Consider the following 16,728-nt stretch of genomic DNA (forward strand, 5'->3'; position numbering starts at 1 on the left):
AAAGCATTACTACGAACAAAGCTAGTGGAGGTGATGGCATTCCAGTTGAGCTATTTCAAATCCTGAAAGATGATGCTGCGAAAGTGCTGCACTCAACATGTCAGCAAATTTGGAAAAGTCAGCAGTGGCCACAGGACTGGAAGAGGTCAGTTTTCATTCCAGTCCCAAAGAAAGGCAATGCCAAAGAATGCTCAAACTACCGCACAATTGCACTCATCTCACACACTAGTAAAGTAATGCTCAAAATTCTCCAAGCCAGGCTTCAGCAATATGTGAACCGTGAACTCCCTGATGTTCAAGCTGGTTTTAGAAAAGGCAGAGGAACCAGAGATCAAATTGCTAACATCCGCTGGATCATGGAAAAAGCAAGAGAGTTCCAGAAAAACATCTACTTCTGCTTTATTGACTATGCCAAAGCCTTTGACTGTGTGGATCACAATAAACTGTGGAAAATTCTGAAAGAGCTGGGAATACCAGCCACCTGACCTGCCTCTTGAGAAATGTTTATGCAGGTCAGGAAGCACCAGTTAGAACTGGACATGGAACAACAGACTGATTCCAAATAGGAAAAGGAGTACGTCAAGGCTGTATATTGTCACCCTGCTTATTTAACTTATATGCAGAGTACATCATGAGAAACGCTTGTCTGGAAGAAGCACGAGCTGGAATCAAGATTGCCAGGAGAAATATCAATAACCTCAGATATACAGATGACACCACCCTTATGGCAGAAAGTGAAGAAGAACTAAAAACCTCTTGATGAAAGTGAAAGGGAAGAGCGAAAAAGTTGGCTTAAAGCTCAACATACAGAAAATGAAGATCATGGCATCTGGTCCCATCACTTCATGGCAGATAGATGGGGAAACATTAGAAACAGTGTCAGACTTTATTTTTTTGGGCTCCAAAATCACTTCAGATGGTGACTGCAGCCATGAAATTAAAAGACGCTTACTCCTTGGAAGGAAAGTTATGACCAACCTAGATAGCATATTCAAAAGCGGAGACATTACTTTGCCGACTAAGGTCCATCTAGTCAAGGCTATGGTTTCTCCTGTGGTCATGTATGGATGTGAGAGTTGGACTGTGAAGAAGGCTGAGTGCCAAAGAATTGATGCTTTTGAACTGTGGTGTTGGAGAAGACTCTTGAGAGTCCCTTGGACTGCAAGGAGATCCAACCAGCCCATTCTGAAGGAGATCAGCCCTGGGATTTCTTTGGAAGGAATGATGCTAAAGCTGAAACTCCAGTACTTTGGCCACCTCATGAGAAGAGTTGACTCATTGGAAAAGAGTCTGATGCTGGGAGGGATTGGGGGCAGGAGGAGAAGGGGACGACCGAGGATGAGATGGCTGGATGGCATCACTGACTCGATGGACGTGAGTCTGAGTAAACTCCAGGAGTTGGTGATGGACAGAGAGGCATGGCGTGCTGCGATTCATGGGGTTGCAAAGAGTGGAACACGACTGAGCGACTGAACTGAACTGAACTGAACTGAATACACAGCCCTTGACATACCCTGAAAGAGGCTGGCTTTAGGGCTTGCATATGTGACTCAAATTAGCCAATGAAATGTTGGAAGATGAAATTCAAGAAGCGACCTGAAATGAAATGTTCTTGCACAATTATTATTTTTTTAACTCTGATTTGTCCTGGACAAGATTTTATAATTCTAGGCTGAGTTTCCTATACTATGCTCAGTTCAGTTCAGCCGCTCAGTAGTGTCTGACTCTTTGCAGTCCCCATGGACTGCAGCATGCCAGACTTCCTTGTCCATCACCAACTCCCAGAGTTTACTCAAACTCTGTCCATTGAGTCAGTGATGCCGTCCAACCATTTCATCTTCTGTTGCCCCTTCTCCTCCTGCCTTCAATCTTTCCTAGCATCAGGGTCTTTTCCAACTAGACAGTTCTTCGCATCAGGTGGCCAAAGTATTGGAGTTTCAGCTTCAGCATCACTCCTTCAGTGAATATTCAGGACTTATTTCCTTTAAGATAGACTGGTTGGATCTCCTTGCTGACCAAGGACTCTCAAGAGTCTTCTCCAACACCACAGTTCAAAGGCATCCATTCTTCGGTGCTCAGCTTTCTTTATAGTCCAACTCTCACATCCATATATGACTACTGGAAAAACAATAGCTTTGACTAGACAGACTTTTGTCGGCAAAGTAATGTCTATGCTTTTTAATATGTTTTATAAGTTGGTCATAGCTTTACTTTCAAGGAGTAAGCGTCTTTTAATTTCATAGCTGCAGTTACCATCTGCAGTTATTTTGGAGTCCCCCCAAAATAAAGTCTGTCACTGTTTCCACTGTTTCCCCATCTATTTGCCATGAAGTGATGGAACCAGATGCTATGATCTTAGTTTTCTGAATGTTGAGCTTTAAGCCAACTTTTTCACTCTCCTCTTTCACTTTCATCAAGAAGCTCTTTAGTTCTTTTCGCTTTATGCCATAAGGGTCGTGTCATCTGCATATCTGAGGTTATTGATATTTCTCCCAGCAATCTTGATTTCAGCTTGTGCTTCATCCAGTCCAGCATTTCTCATGATGTAGTCTGCATATAAGTTAAATAAGCAGGGTGGCAATATATAGCCTTGAAATACTTGTTTCCTGATTTGGAACCAGTCTGTTGTTCCATGTCCAGTTCTAACTGTTGCTTCTTGACCTGTATACAGATTTCTCACACTTGTAGTATATATTAGAATTCCCTTCCCTGCATTTTTAAGCCTGGAATTTATTACTTAATGATGACTTTTCTCCTACCCAAGACCCTATACAGACATGTGTGCAGAATTACTTATCTGGATCAGTGAATAGGTTTTGTTTTGTTTTGTTGTTTAAACTCATTTTCATAGTGGGATCAATTCTCAAGCTTTATGTATGCAGCTGGATGTCAGCTCCCTTGTTTTAAGCAAGTCTAAGCCTATATCTCTGGGCTTTCCAGGTGGTGCTGGTGGTAAAGAATGCTCCCGCCAATGCAAGAGACATAAGGGAGGGAAGTTCTATCCCTGGAGTTGAGAACAGCCCCCTGAAGGAGAGCATGGTAACCTACTCCAGACAGAATTTATTGCCTAGAGAATCCATGGACAGAGAAGCTGGCGGACTACAGTCCATAGGTTCACAAAGAGTTGGACAGGATTGAAGGAATTTAGCACATATGCACACAAGCCCATATTTCTACCCCAGCATGAATTTCCCCTTTCTTTCTTCAGAATTTGTTTGTGTGCTCAAACACTTTTTGGATATCTACTGTGAAATGAAATATTTTCCACTTTATGCTCTACCAGTAAACAATCCTTTTCTATATGCAAATTTCTGAACGCAGGTGAAACAAAGTCAGCTATTTGGAAGCCATCAGCTATTTCCTCCCAAAGAAGCACTGAGGAGCAGGGGCAATCTGAGAGGCCACCATCTACCACATTTGCCATCTCTTTCAGTAAACAAGGAATTGGTATCTGAACAATAAAGCAAGCAGTAGCTAGATATCTGGGCTAGATGCCCCAGATAGCTAGATGCATAGGAAGGAAATGATTTCAGCCAGCACAGACACTTGCGTCTTCTTATCCATGTTGTTGTTGAGTCGATCAATCCTGTCTGACTTTTTGTGACCCCATGGACTGCAGCATGTAAGACTTCTCTGTCCTTCACTATCTCCCAGAAGTTGTTCAAACTCATGCCAGTTGAGTTGATTATGCCTTCCAACCATCTCATCCTCTGTTGTCCCCTTCTACCATCAATCTTTCCCTGCATCAGGGTCTTTTCCAATGAGTCAGCTCTTCACATCAGGTGGCCAAAGTATTGGAGTTTCAGCTTCAGCATCAGTCTTTCCAATGAATATTCACAGTTGATTTCCTTTAGGATTGACTGGTTGATCTTGCAGTCCAAGGGACTCTCAAAGAGTCATTTACAACACCATGGTTTGAAAACATCAATTCTTTGGCACTCAGCCTTCTTTATGGTCCAACTCTAACTTCCATACATGACAACTGGAAAAATCATAGCTTTGACTATAGGGATCTTTGTTGGCAAAGTGATGTCTCTGCTTTTTAGTACGTTGTCTAGGTTTGTCACAGCTTTTTCTTCCAAGGAGCAAACATCTCTTAATTAGAAGATCATTAAATCTCTTCATGTGAGAGATTTGGTGTTCTCTTAATTAACAGTAATCTTTTAATATACAGATTATCTGCCCCTTGCTGCAAACTTGTATATAGCCTGGCTCCTCCCTTGCCTCCTAGGAGTCAGCTCTCTCAGGGTCACCTGAGATACTGAATCCCAGGCTGGAGTCCTAACATTCCCACCAAATATAACATAACTCTCAACTTTTAGGTTGTGGATATTTCTCTATGAAATAGAGGGAGGAGTCAGTCAACATTAGTTTAGCTTGATATTTACCCAAAGTCACTCAAATAACCTTTACCTTATTAGCTTATTTGAACATAGTATAAGCAAATAAAAATCATGAAAAGTAACAGCAAAAAGTTAGGAAGAATAACAATATCATCACAATTCATTCTCACATTTGGAAGGCACCTGACAAAAAACCCACTGAGCATAGCTGAGTAGTTTCACCTGTTTTCATTAGACAATTATTTATTAAGACCCTATAATAATTTGGGGATTCCCAGGTGATTCGATGGTAATGAATCTGCCTGCAGTGTAGAAGATTCCAGTTCAATCCCTGGGTCAAGAAGATCCCCTAGAGGAGGAAATGGCAATCCCCTCCAGTATTTTTTCCAGGAAAATCCCATGGACAGAGGAGCCTGACAGGTTACAGTCCATGGGGTCACAAGGAGTAGGACGTGACAGAGCACACAGCACACATCATACTTTGTACTCAAATCAAAGAGAGTAGCTTTCAGGAGATGACAGTTCACCAAGAAAGATGGCTCAGTTGGTAAAGAATCCACCTGCAATGCAGCAGACTGCCTACAATACAGGAGACTTGGGTTTGATCCCTGGGTCAGGAAGTTCCCCTGGAGAAGGAAATGGTAACCCAATCCAGTATTCTTGCTTGTAAAATCCCATGGACAGAGGAGCCTGGCAGGCTACAGTCCATAGAGTCGCCAAGAGTCAGACATGACTGAGCAAGTAAACCACCATCACAAATAACAGAGAATAAAGCTATCAAAAGAGACAAGTACCTAAAGCAATACAAGAGAAGATCATTCCAGCTGAGGGGAAGTGATATTAGGATGTAATAAATGATGTATATTTGGTTTTCATTCTGTAACTGGGCACAGAGCTCTTGAAGCCTTTGGTATTTCCTGAATGCTAGGGATGAGAGGAGTGTCTTTTGTTATTTGTAATAAGCTCCTCTCTACCAAACCAGAGTTTATGTCAATAAGATGACTGGAGGAGAATGGGGGCTCCTTTCAGAGGATTAGATTAAAGGGTTGAAACTTTCAGCCCTACTCCCACCTCTGAGAAAGGGACAAAGGCTACAGATTGAGTTCAACGAGTGACCAATGATCTAATCAACTGTGCCTACATAGCAGAATCTCAGAAAAACCCTCAACAAAGGGGTCTGAAGAGCTTCTGGGTTGGTTGTCGAAATGCATCCATGAGCCTGGAAACTCCAGAGACAGAAGTTCCTGTGTGCAGAACCCTGTGGACCTCACCATGCACATCCCTTCATCTGACTACTCACTTGTGTCCTTTAAAATATCAGTCATAATAAGCTGATAATAGTAAGTAGACTGCTCTCAAGGGTTCTATGAGCAAATTATTTAATCTGAAATCTCCCAATTTATAACAATCTGGGATATGTGATCAGCTTCTGCAGCTGGGGCAGTCTCGTGGGACTGTCCCAATAGCCTGTGAGATCTGTGATAAAAATATGTAGACATTGACAGAATTTACTTAAATTGGAGGACATCTAGGTTGTGCCACCAAGAATTGGAGAATAGATTGGTATGGAAACACTCATACTCATCATTTGTCAGATGTGTTTTGAGTAGAAGAAACAGTATTTTTCCTTTTAAAAGGACAATGAAACTAGGCTTTAAAGAAATCACCCCTTCTTTCTCCCTCTTTCCCTGCTGTCCTTCATTTTTTTTTCTTCCTTTTCACAAATATTTACTGAGCATCTTCTCAATTTCCAGGCATGAATCTGAATGCTGAGAAAATTAGTTGAAGAAGACAAACTACCTGCTCTTCTGATATTCTCAGGCAGGTTGTTCAGTCATTCAGTTGTGTCTGACTCTTTGCAATCCCATGAACTGCAGCATGCCAGGCTTCCCTGAGCCTTACTATCTCCCAGAGTTTACTCAAACTCATGCCCATTGAGTCGGTGATGCCATCCAACCATCTCATCTTCTATTGTCCCCTTCTTCTCCCACCTTAAATCTTTCCTAGCATCAGGGTCTTTTCCAATGATTCAGCTCTTCGCATCAGGTAGCCAAATTATTGGAGCATCAGGTTCAGCATCATCAGTTCTTGAAAGGAATAGTCACAGCTGATTTCCTTTAAGATGGACTGGTTTGAACTCCTTGCAGTTCAAATAACTCTCGAAAATCTTTTCCAGCACCACAGTTCGAAAACAATTCTTTGGCGCTCAGCTTTCTTTACAGTCCAACTCTCACATCCATACATGACTACTGGAAAAGCCATAGCTTTGACTATGTGGACTTTTGTCGACAAAATCTCTGATATTTAATATGCTGTCTAGGTTGATGATAGTTTTTCTTCCAAGGAGCAAGTGTCTTTTATTTCATGGTTGCAAACACAATCTGCAGTGATTTTGGAGCCCAAGAAAATCAAGTCTGTCACTGTTTCTATTGTTTCCCCATCTATTTGCCATGAATTAATGGGACTGGATGCCATGTTCTTAGTTTTTTGACCATTGAGTTTTAAGCCAGCGTTTTCACTCTCCTCTTTCACTTTGATCAAGAGGCTCTTTAGTTATTCCTTGCTTTCTGCCATAGGGTAGTGTCATCTGCATATCTGAAGTTATTCATATTTCTCCCAGCAACCTTGATTTCAGCTTCTGCTTCATCCAGCCTGGCATTTCTCATGATGTGCTCATCTTCTAAGTTGCATAAGCAGGGTGACAACATACAACCTTGATGTACTCCGTTCCCAATTGGGAACCAGTCTGTTGCTCTATGTCCGGTTCTAATTGTTGCTTCTTGACCTGCATACAGATTTCTCAGGAGGCAAGTAAGGTGGTCTGGTATCCCCATCTCCTTAAGAATTTTCCAGTTTGTTGTGATCCACACAGTCAGAGGCTTTGGCATAGTCAATAAAGCAAAAGTAGATGTTCTTCTGGAACTCTCTTGCTTTCTCTATGATCCAACGGATGTTAGCAATTTGATCTTTGGTTCCTTTGCCTTTTCTAAATCCAGCTTGAACATCTGGAGATTCTCGGTTAATCTAATGTTGAAGCCTCACCTGGAGAATTTTGAGCATTACTTTGCTAGTGTGTGAGATGTATCCTTATCCAGCCGAGGGTATAAAGAATGAAAACCCCAGGTTGGTACATGCTCAACATGCTACTGAAAAAGGGCGGAGGAATAGCTCCAGATGGAATGAAGAAGGTGAGCCCAAGTGAAACAGCACCCAGTTGTGCATGTGTATGGTGGAGAAGTCAAGTCCAACATTGTAAATAAGAATATTGCATAGGAACCTGGAATATTAGGTCCATGAATCAACGTAAATTGGAAATGGTCAAACAGGAGATAGCAAGAGCGAATGACATTGACATTTTAGGAATTAGTGAACTAAAATGGATGGGAATGGGCAAATTTTATTCAGCTGACATTTTATCTACTACTGTGGACAAGAATCCCTTAGAAGAATTGGAGCAACCCTGATAGTCAATGACAGACTCTGAAATGCAGTACCAGATGCAATCTCAAAAGCAACAGAACAATCTCAGTTCATCTCCAAGGCAAACTATTCAATATCACAGTAATCTAAGTCTATGTCCCAACAACAAATGCCAAAGAAGCTGAAGTTGAATGGTTCTATGAAGACCTACAAGATCTTCTAGAACTAACACTGAAAAAGGATGTCCTTTTCATAATAGGGGACTGGAATGCAAAAGTAGGAAGTCAAGATATACCTGGAGTAACAGGCAAGTTTGGCCTTGGAGTACAAAATGAAGCAGGGAAGTTTTGCCAACAGAATGCATTAGTCATGGCAAACACCCTCTTCCAACAACACAAGAGATAACTTTTGGGCAGGGGGCAGTAATAAAACATAGAATTTTAGGTACTGAAAAGTACTATTAAAAATAAGGCAAAAGGTTAAAAATTAATATGATGGGGCATAATTTTAGATTGCAGATTTAGAAAAAGAAGATAAAATGGCTTTGAGTAGAAATGTAAGTGAAGTGAGCTAGTAAGTCAAGGAACTTCTAGACAAAAGCAAGAGGAAAAAGCAAGTCTGGCACTTTGAAAAATAGCAAGGAAGCCAGTATGCAGAGGTTGAGGGTAAGAAGGAAAGTGGTAAGGACAGAGGTCAGCAGGCCAGATGCTGCAGGGCTTCGTAAACACGGTAAGTAGTATGGATTCTGTTCTAAGTATATTAGGAATGCACTGGAAAGATTTAGCAAAATAGCTGATAAGACTTGACTTTTTATTTAAAAGTTATCATTCTGACAATAAATGGAAACTAGACTGTTGAGGTGAGGGAACGTGGTACAAGAGCAGAAGCAGGGAGGCCAAGCAGGGGCTGCGAGAAATGACAGAGGAAAGAGCCTGTTGTAAGGAGTCAGGCACACAGAAGTAAAAATTGGTCAAATTGTGCATGTATTTTGAGGATAGAACCATAAATTCTTACTAACAGATGGACTGCTGGGTATAGTAGATTTGAGAGAAAGTGAGATTATCAGTGATCTTGAAGGGAAAAAACAAGTGAGGAGCAAATCTAGGGATAAATTGTGAGTCAAAGTTTCTCTTTTGACACTTTCTAAGCAATTACATTTTACAGTCCTGTGATAATATTACTACTAACTTGGAAAAACTCTTAACAAATAATCTTAAAGCAAATACCCTGCTTCGGTTCCTTTCTTCATGCCTGAGGCTAGCTCCAGTTAGAACAAAGGAAGAGGCTGGGTGGCAGTGCAGCTCATGTCCCACTTTTCTTTTTTCTAACCACAAAAACCAGCGAGTGCAACATCTTAAATATGCAAGATGCTTATTCTTCATGTTGGTTTGATCCCTTCCTGACAGCACTATGAAGAACTATATGGTACAACCATCGTTATATTTAAAAATATCCAAGTCAGTGTTAAAGTAACAAAGCTTATGCAATTGATTGGACTATCTGGCAGATTTAGCTATATGTGTGTTAATAAGATCTAATTTATATGTGACCTAAAACATCCTTCTATATTATTCAGTGTTTAAATTGTTGAGATTTTCATTCTTACTTTTTTTACATTTTCAATTGACAGAGCAAATTCTTAACACATGTCTTAGCGTCCAGCATCAATTTGCAAACCTACTGTTTTAGTTAAAATAATTTTATTTTCTTGAAATAATAAAATATTTTTATTTAAGGTAGATTACACATAATGGTTATAAAATTTAAAAAATCTTCCAAAATACCCATATAAATTGATGTTTTATTTTAAATCCTTCACTCGCTGGGGCAAAAAACACAACAAAAAGCATTTCTTACCAGCTAGAAAGTATATCTGCTTCACAGGTAATGTGCAGGCACCATGCTGTGTGCATCTGGAGAGTTAATATCTGTTTCCGGATAATAAGATTCAAGAAACTAGCAGATAACCTTTGATCTCAAAACTGCTAAACATCCTTTTAAAGAGTTAACTGTTTTTGAATTCTTCTTTGTCTCTTATGCTGATGTAACTTACAACTCCAAGAACTTTAATTGCCAAGCAAATATTGAAGCCGAAGTGAAAAAGAAATGCTATTTCACCTCTAAATAGAACAAACAGATGATACCAAAGTATAATCAATTCTAACTTCAACTTGATATGTGCAACTGCCAATTAGATCATGTGGGCTCTGAATTTTAAAGAGGTCTGAAGAACAGTTTCAAAAAGAATCAGTAAATTTAGCTCTTAATGCTCTTCTTTCTTCGGGTACAAAATGTAGCCTAAAAAGCATATTTCCTCCATTTCTAGAAAAGATTCTGAGACATTGCTTTGTATTTGTACTATCAGTTAACAGATATTAATATTGTTGCTCAGTCGTACAGTTGTGTCTTCATCGCCCTAATGCATAATATGAAAAATTTCATTCAGTGGTGGTTTTCATATATTAAAAACAAAGATATATTAGAAATGTCATTCAAGCAGAACTGCTATAGAAAGTTTGCTAAAAGAAGGCAAGTCTATGATGAATAATGCTGTGATTCAGGTAAGTAATCACTTGTTATTTTTACTGCAGAACAGTCAAATTTTATTGTGTTCTTACCTATATGCCAAGAGCTAAGCCTTCCCTGGTGGCTCAGGTGAAAAAGAATCTGCCTGCTGTGCAGGAGACCCAGGTTCGATCCCTGGGTTGGGAAGATCCCCTGGAGAAGGGAATGGCAACCCACTCCTGTATTCCTGCATGGACAATTCCATGGTCAGAGGAGCCTTGCAAGCTATAGTCCATGGGGTTACTGAAATTTGGGGATGTTCCCGGTGGTCCAGTGGCTAAGGCTCCATGTTCCCAATGCAGGGGGCCTGGGTTTGGCCCCTGGTTTGGAAACTAAATCCCACATGCTATAATTAAGAGTTCACATAGTGCAACTAAAGATCCCACATGCCACAACTAAGACCCGATGCAGCCAAATAAATAAATAAAAACAAATATTTTTAAAAAGACTTTTTAGAAGAGTTTCTGGATGTGGGTTAGCAGTCCTGGCTTAGCTCTGTCCACAGATCTATCTGCCCTTCTCATACCTCATATTGGGCTTCCCTGGCTTAAATAGTAAATAATCTGCCTGCAATACAGGATACCTGGGTTCAATCCCTGGGTTGGAAAGATCCCCCGTAGAAGAGAATGGCAACCCCCTTCAGTATTCTTGCCTGGAGAATCCCATGGACAGAAGAGCCTGGCAGGTTACAGTCCATGGGGTCACAAAGAGTCAGACATGACTGAGCAACTAAGACTTCCACGCTTCACAAGGATATACAGCTAGAGATAGAAGTATATAGCTTTTCTTGAAGTACTTTCTGATCAAAGAAAGTATTCTTTAAAATGTTTTCTTTATGAAGACTATTTGTAGAGAATGCTTGAGCATGTGCCCCAACACATGTGCAAGTTAATACATGTACATATATTATACTATATTTAATCTAAAAATTAAATGTACATACTACTTTCTTAATATTAGGATATCTTGAAATATACCTAAACACATATGGCAAAAAGCATGAGATAAAAATTGATTTTGAATAAAAATTTTAACATTTCTTTTTTTTTTTTTCTCTTTGAATTCCCCATAGGAATTCATGTATTCCACTTTAGAAACCACTGGTCAAAGAAAAAAGACAGCAAAATGTATACTACGAAAAGAGGCATGAAAATGTTTTTATGATGGGTGCTTGGGAGGAGAGAATCTAAATTTGTGATGAAGGTAATCTCAAAATAAAATGATGAGGGCCTAGGGACTTACACTTTGATAAAGTAGGAAGATCATACCTATGATGCTATGGTGTCTTTTCTTACTATATTATCTCACATTTAATATTGTTAGCATAAAAATTTAATTACAGAATTTGTGGAAAAGGTGATGATGATGGATAGGATGTGAATTCCTCCATTAAAATAAAAAGCACAATTAATAGAGCAAAATTAAATATCCAGAAACAAATTCTACAACAAAATTAGGTGACAAAACGTGATGGACAGAAATTTAAGATAACCTCAAGATTCTTACCTGCTAGTGTACATACCCTTTAAATATTTCCCATCAAATGTGGATAGGATCTGAGAGAATAATGGGGTATCATTCTTGGGATGACATTAGGTGATTGGAGTAAAAGTGGAGATACAGTGAAGGTCTCTAAGCAGTTGATTCTATAAGTTAATAAAAAAAAAAGAAATTATCCTGGGTAGACCTAACTTAATCAAGTGAGAGCCCTTAAAAGATATACTGGGCTCTATCTGAAGAGAGACTCTCCTGATAGGAGAACCAAAGAGCCTACTGTGAACTGCTCATGAAGAGAGAGCAGCCTTCCCCCCAGATTCGATATTTTAAGAACAGATATAGACTCTTTTTAACCGGCTTTGCCATGAAATGCACACTGAAAGAAAATGAATTCTGACAAAAACCCATGTAGTCTTGGAAGCTGATTCTTCTCTAGTTGAGTCTGCTGATGAGAGAACAGTCCAGCCCACACCTTAGTATCAGTCTTGTGATACCCTGAGCAGAGGACCCAGCGAGGGGGTCTATGGGACTTTGAACACACGAAAACTGTGAGGAAATAAATGATGATAGCTATAAGCAAGGAGGCGTTTTAGATGGCACAACATCTGTTACAAGGTATAGAAAACGAATACATGTGCTGTCTCCAGTCATCTCGTAATTCAACTAAATGAGGATAAACAACTGACAGCCAGAGACACTTGGAGTCTCAGCACCTGTGAGGAGAAAATAAAGGCACTAGAAAGTCTTTTGACACACCAGAATAGCCAAGAGGTTCTCAGTGACAGCTGGTGTAATTGAGAGGGCATTTTCCCTTGCAGCTCTCTGGGGTGGGCAAGAGATTTGGGTGAAGGTTCAAAATGGTCAGAGCAATCTAAGTGCCAGGAATTTCCAAAAGCTACACATTAAAGCTTCCCATTAATGATAACTTGGGGAAAGAGAAACAAACTAAGATAAACTGGAATAGAAGTGACTGAAGAAAAAGTCTAGAAAAACTTAACGGAGAAGACAAGGCCAGAATTTGAAAGTAAGAAGTCGTACCACAGAACAGAAAATTTTAGCACTGTGAAGCTAGAAAAGATATTGTAAGCCACTACCTTTGTTTCAGCAAACCTATTCTCATGCCAAAAATATTAAAATACAAAAAGATTATATTAGGATCTCATAAGACTGTAATAAGATATAAAAGAAAAATGAGAAGGGAATAATATTATAAGCAATGAAAGGGAGCTAAAAGACTTGGCAACAAATCAAAATAAACCTCTAGCATGATTTTTCAAAATAAGCCAAAATAACTTTAAAAAATAATAGAAGACATGAAAAAATGACAGAGTAAACATTAGAAAAACTCAAAAATTAAGTGGCAAATCTCAGAAAATTCAGAAATAAATGAGATAAGTAATTTTGGAAAGAAAAACTAAACCAGAAGAGTTCAAACACTCTTTATAATGCTATAAAGAACTAAAGGTAAAAATAAGAAGAATTATTTAAGTTAGCAAAAAAGAAATGAAGAAAGAGATACAAAGGATTTGAGAGGAAGTCTCAAAAATTGAATGCAGAAAAAATAATCCAACATATAATGAGTACTCAAAGGAGACAGCCAAAAAATTGGACAGAATAAATACTAAAATACTAAATTTTTTTCATTAAAGTTTATTAAATGAAAAAAAATTAATATGTCATATGAATATTACATTGCATACTTGGGCAAAGTCACCAACATAACCAATAAGACATATTCTAGTCAATTCTAGTAAAATTTAAAGTTAAAAAAAAAAAAACAAACTTTGAGAATGTAGGCAAAAACTCCAAGGTACTCATAAAGAAGAAAAATGTCAGATTGAAATCAAGTTTTAACAACAATGCTAATAGCAAAAGACAACTGAAGAAAAGAAAATGGAAACTAATGGTTTTGGATAGAGCAAATATCTCTGAAATATTAAGGTACAGACCAAATGCTGTCAGCCTGTGAGAACTAAGGAAACATTCTAATCAGTTCTTCCTGAAGTATCACCTTCAGTCAGGCAAATTAAGAAGAGAAACAATTACATAAGGCAAATTTACATTTACAGCTCACACAACAAAAAGACTTGAGCAGACATTTCTCCAAAGATATACCAATGGCCAACAAGTTCTACACCAAAAGATGTTCAACATCTTTAATCATTAGTGAAACGCAAATTGAAACCATAATGAGATACCATTTGATACTCACTAGAATCACTAGAACTTTAAAAAATAGATGTCCTGTGTCTATGAGCATGAAGATGTCATGCGTCAATGAGCAAGTGTCAATGAGCATGAAGACATCGCTGGAGAGAATATAAAATGATGCAATCATTATGGAACAGTTTGGCTGTTCCTAAAAAGTTAAACATAGAATTACCCCATGACCCAGGAATTGACCCTCAAGAATTGAAAACAAGTTCCCAAATACTTGTTTGAAAATGCTTCTGGCAGCACGATCTACAATAATCAAAAGGGGGAAACAACCTAAATACTCATTAATGGATGAGTGGCTAAATAGAAAGGTAGCATATCATTTAAAGGACTGAAGTACTAGAACATGCTATGACATGAAAGTGAAAATGTCAGTCCCTCAGTCATGTCTAACTCTTTGTGACCCCATGGACTATAGCCTGCCAGGTTCCTCTGTCCATGGAAGTCTCCAGGTAAGTATACTGGAGTGGGCAGCCTTCCCTTCTCCTGAGGATCTTCCCAAGCCAGGGATCAAATCCGGGTCTCCTGCAAGTTTCTTGCATTGCAGGCAGATTCTTTACTGTCCGAGCCACCATGGATTCCTCAAAAATGTTACTAAAGTGAAAGAAACCAGACACTAAAAGCCAGATATTATATGATCTCATTTACTTGAAATATATAGAAAGAGTAAATCAAAAAGCAAGTTGGGGGCAGCCAGATGCTGAGGGGAGGTGGGAATGAGATCTGACTCTTATTAGATATGAGGTTTTCTTTTAGGCCAATGGAAATATTTTGGAACTAGAAATGGTGTTCAAAAAACACTGTGAATGGACTAAATTACTACTGAATTGCACACTTTAAAATAGTTATTTTTATTTTGTGAATTTCATCTCAAAAACAAAATTAGGAAAAATATATATATATACCTACATGTAAAACTAAGATGAAATGATGAAGATAGTATAAAATATAGAGTGTTCAATGTAGAGAAAGGACTATCAAAAATGGATGTAATCATGGAAAATATATGAAAACTAGAATGAACTTGCTGTCTTTTATATATCAACGGCAAAATAAAGACTGTTACTTTGAGTCAGATGCTAGAGTTACCAAGGAGAGAAGAGATCTGATACTGCTCATCATAGGAAAATAAGAGATTAAAAGAAAAAGGAGGGTTCATAGACTCAAGACTCAATCTACTCTAGGAGCTTATTTGGGACTAGACTGACATGTTTGACTGTGCTGATCTGAGGCCAGTCAGTCCCTTCCTGTGTGTTCTTTGTCAAGGGCAGTGTTGGCAAAATGTTTGATAGCTGGATTGAGGCAGAGAAAGAACAAGATGAACCAGAACCTCTTAAGCACCAAAAAGCATAAAAGTGCTGAAAGAATGATGGAGGTATGCCAAAGTGACACAAAGGCCTAAAGGGTCACCAGTGAGACAATTTAAAGAACACTATAAATAACAATAGTAATGGACTATAAGCCACTGAATAAAATAGGAAGTCATGAATAAACAATGCTATAAATAAATACATACATTACAGAGAAGTTATACTTTATAGCAGAATGCCAACACAGAGGGAATGAATTAAAAAGCCACCATTTGACAACCATCACAGAAATAACTAATTAAGACAAGGGTTCAGTTCAGTTCAGTCGCTCAGTCGTGTCCGACTCTTTCCAACCCCATGAATCGCAGCACGCCAGGCCTCCCTGTCCATCACCAACTCCCGGAGTTCACTCAGACTCACGTCCATCGAGTCAGTGATGCCATCAGCCATCTCATCCTCTGTCGTCCCCTTCTCCTCCTGCCCCCAATCCCTCCCAGCATCAGAGTCTTTTCCAATGAGTCAGCTCTTCGCATGAGGTGGCCGAAGTACTGGAGTTTCAGCTTCAGCATCATTCCTTCCAAAGAAATCCCAGGGCTGATCTCCTTCAGAATGGACTGGTTGGATCTCCTTGCAGTAAGGGACTCTTAAGAGTCTTCTCCAGCACCACACTTCAAAAGCATTAATTCTTCGGCACTCAGCCTTCTTCACAGTCCAATTCTCACAACCATACATGACCATAGGAAAAACTATAGCCTTGACTAGACGGACCTTAGTCGGCAAACTAATGTCTCTGCTTTTGAATATGCTATCTAGGTTGGTCATAACTTTTCTTCCAAGGATAATCAGTGCTAAAACTAGTAGGTGAAAATTGATGCAGCTCAAGTTATTCACAAGGTTTTGATTCTGAGTCTCTTTTGTATGTAAAGTCAGATAACAATGAATAATGCTATATTCTTTCATCTCCACTGGTATTGAGAACTGGGATTCTTAAAATATCTCTCCCAAATATTGATTACTCATTTGCATAAAACTACTGATTATCAATCTTTTCATAAGAGAAATACGGTAGAAACTGTATTAACTAAGTTGAGGAAATGACCAGTATTGGGACATATTGACACCTTATGGTTCTTGATGCATTGAGAAAAACACCAGACAAACTCAAACTGAGAGATACCCTACAAAGTAGCTGGTATTCTTAATAAAATATCAAAGTCATGAAAGGGAAGGGAAGACTGGTAACTTTCCAAACTGGGAGATTACAGAGACAGCTATATATAATATACAGTACTTAATTGGATCTTGAAGGATACTATTGGGACTATCAGAAAAACATAAATAGAGTTTGTGAGTGAGATGATGGAATTCAATATTAA

The 16,728-nt window shown here is 38.9% G+C and overlaps 1 protein-coding gene across 16 annotated transcripts in view; it reads right to left on the reverse strand.

Moving 5' to 3' along the window:
• The window catches only part of GULP1 (GULP PTB domain containing engulfment adaptor 1), a 329,862-nt gene that overhangs the window by 151,935 nt on the left and 161,199 nt on the right, over window positions 1-16,728 (reverse strand). For 5 of the 16 annotated variants that reach the window (XM_069577020.1, XM_069577022.1, XM_069577011.1 and 2 more), the window contains exon 3: window positions 11,835-11,974. The exons of 8 other annotated variants lie outside the window; for them this stretch is intronic. The gene's annotated coding sequence lies outside the window, so the exon portion shown is untranslated. The remainder of the gene's footprint in view (window positions 1-11,834; window positions 11,975-16,728) is intronic. 3 more of the 16 variants (XM_069577026.1, XM_069577024.1, XM_069577013.1) reach the window with 1 other exon arrangement.

This window comes from Ovis canadensis, chromosome 2, assembly GCF_042477335.2.
Source record: "Ovis canadensis isolate MfBH-ARS-UI-01 breed Bighorn chromosome 2, ARS-UI_OviCan_v2, whole genome shotgun sequence".
Taxonomy (NCBI): domain Eukaryota; kingdom Metazoa; phylum Chordata; class Mammalia; order Artiodactyla; family Bovidae; genus Ovis; species Ovis canadensis.